This window comes from Gavialis gangeticus, unplaced genomic scaffold (genome assembly GCF_001723915.1).
Source record: "Gavialis gangeticus isolate Ggan-Ray unplaced genomic scaffold, GavGan_comp1, whole genome shotgun sequence".
Taxonomy (NCBI): domain Eukaryota; kingdom Metazoa; phylum Chordata; order Crocodylia; family Gavialidae; genus Gavialis; species Gavialis gangeticus.
Window position 1 is genome coordinate 76377879 of NW_017729033.1, and position 3212 is coordinate 76381090.

The following is a 3212-nucleotide window of genomic DNA, read 5'->3' on the forward strand; positions in this document are numbered from 1 at the left end:
CAAATTAAGATTGTTCAGTTTATAGGGTGTCTACCAACCCTACCTATCACCTACCATATAATATACATTTTCCATTACTAAAACATGAAAATAAGCACTTTAAATGTAAGTGACCTTCTAGACTGAAATCTTCTAGACAGCTAATACAGCATACCATTGAAAATTTGTGATTTCTCAGCAGATTTGACAGAAGGAGCTTCGCAACTGATCCATATATTTAGGAACGGGTGCTTAAACTGATCTTTCTCTTTAAGTACTAAAGAAAAATCCTTATTCACGTAATCTGTACAATTGAAAATTTCTTGATTTTTTTTAATACAACAGCAGAAACTTTAACAGGTCTTTGCCATCCTATTTCTCATATTAGTTTCCAGATACTGTTTTTATATTTGAACTATGTTCATGTTATTCTCATGCATGCTATATTAATATATTATTTACAATTCCAATCATATCATGCATTAAAAGGAGCTTTATTAGCTACCTTATAATGTATTATTTGTGACTGCATTTTGTACCACTACAGGCATGATACAGAGATATGAAAAAAGGAGTGTGTCAAGGAGAATTCAAGAGAGGAAGCAGGGTGCAGTGTTGATAGGAAGATGGTACACTTCTTTCTGAGATGATATTAAAACAGTGTTTCAGTGTTGTGTTATGGACCATTATGTTATTTAAGTTATTTGTTTATAAGATATGACTCAAACATATTCCAATGGGTCAGAGATTATAGAATCTCAAAGTACAGCAGGTTTATTGGACACATTTGTTATAAGTATGGAGGTTTCCAAGAGGCCAGGTGAAAGCATCTGAACACACATTGAACTATGTAGTGCCCACAGTAGGATGCAATTTAAGACTCACTTGTCGCATGTTAACTACTTAAATTTCTCCTACTGTTCATGACCGGTATTTTTGCACTGAAATGATTGTATAATGTGTTCAGCACAGTTAAGCAGTTTCCCTGTTTCATCTCAGAAATGAGGGTGAATACAGTTATCCACATAAGTTGTCCTATTACCAAGTTAACAACAGTATAACACGTCTCCTGATTTCCTGTTTCACTTTGTCCTACTCCAGGAAGGCTACAGGACTTATGACAAGCTATTCTTTCTCTTCTTGCCACTGCTTCTGGTATTTCCAGTTGAGAAAGCTGGATCAGGGACTAATTTGGCCCTGGAAGGCCTTTTTAGTATTTGCACTAATGTTGCACTTTAAACCATGTACAAATAGGGCACATAGGTTTGTATTTAGATCATTTAAACCTTTACTTTCAAAGGAAGCCAGACTTCTTTGGATTCATCCTCAGAATTTCTTTTAAAAAAATTATAGCATTAGATATGTGACCATATCCACAGAACTATTTGGGTGCTAAATCTTGATTTATTTTAATGGGTAATTAGAAGGGATCCTGGTTTTCTCTGTTTAAAAATCACAAATGCTCCAATTAAAAACCCAAAATACATTATTAAAATGAAAGACCACTATATATATCAGTTGAACACAATGTTTTATTTATATATTTACAGTTTTAAAGTAATTTAGAAGCCTACCAGTACCTCAATCACTGTAATAAAATAAATTCTAAATTCCTATATATTTTGGCATTTGATTTTGGGTTTTTCATCATGGAAAAAATCATAGCTCCTGCTACCCCCCTCACTTACCAGGATGCAGGTTCAACTGCAGCTGCCCTCCTCTCCCCCAGTTTTGTGGTGCTGAGCAGCCCTGATATGCCGTTGACCCTCACTCCCAAGTCACAGCCCCTGCTGCCCCCCCCCCCACAGACTTGCTGGTGCCCCTCACTCCCTGTCTACTCCTCACTCCCTCCCTCCTGGCAGTAGTTCCCCCTGTGGGGAGGGATGTGGGATTTGTGTGGGGTGGGTATGGGGGTATGTAGGGAGGTATGGGGTTTGAGAGAGGGATTGTGAAGGGGATTCAGGGTATAGGTATGGGGGGGTTGTAGACAGGTATGGGGTTTGTGGTGCAAAGCCCCCACTGCTGGCAGCTCAGTAGTGACAGGACACTCATGGGACCCCGGTCTAGAGCCCCCAGTGGTGTACACTTCTGGCTGAGTCCAAGGCCCTGCACATGCTGGCATGGAATCAGCCTGGCTCACTGGTGTGTGCCTTCACACCAGATTGGGCTGGCTGTATGCCAGCATATGTGGACTGCGGCACTGTAGGTGGGACCCACATGCCATCAGGTCAGGTTGGCTCTGTGCCTCCATGTGCAGCTTCCTGCTGGTGTGCTGGAAGGTGAACATGGAGGCAAGGAGCTGGCCAGCCTAACCCAATGATGCATGGACTGGGAGCCACATGCCATCCTGCCAGATGGGCTCCATGCCTCCATGTGGGGTTTCCAGCATTCCAATGGGAAGCTGCATGTAGAGGCAAGCAGGAGCTGCCCGACCCAATGGTGCCCGACTCCATGCCTCCATGTGTGGGTTCCAGCCTGCACCGATGGCACATGGCTCCAAGTTGTTGGGACCCAAATGCTTCTGGGCCCAGCTCAATAGTACTGGCGCTTGGTCAGATGGACCAAAATCTGTGTTTGCTGCACACTTAGTCTTAGTTGCAACCCAGCAGAAATTTGACAGACAGGTCACCCTGACCATTACCCATCCCTGACAAGGGAAAAGAAGTAGTCTGGGAATACCCTGGTCGGATGACCAAAGTCAAAATAGGAATTGGGGTGACCATAATACAAAATTTGGCTGTGGAGAAAAGGGAAATTATTAATAGCAAAACTAACCCCTACCTAAGAATAAATTCACTTTTAGCTACTGGAAAATTCCAGTTACAGATAATCATATATGGCAAGCAGAAATAGGCTCATTAATATGCATTAGGAGGAAGGCTTATGTTAATTTTATGTAGTAAGAAATACAAGCTATATGGTAAAAAGAGGTGAGAGAGTCTACCCTTTGGAACATCATTGGGTTAGGCCAACTGGCTCCATGCCTCAATGCTGCATGGACGGCAGCAGCAGCTTGGCAACTGCCTCAGCTTCCACACACCGCAGCATCCCCTGAGTTTTAGTGCTGCACTGTAGGCACTTTTTCCTCCTCACAAAAGCAGGCAGAATGGCAGGTGCTCCAGCTGCTCAACACTGCTAGGCACTTGCCCACCCATCCCCACACCCCGTGGGGCTGCCCAGGTTCTCTCATGCTGGCCTGAGAGTGTACACAGACACCTCCCCACTCCCTCGTC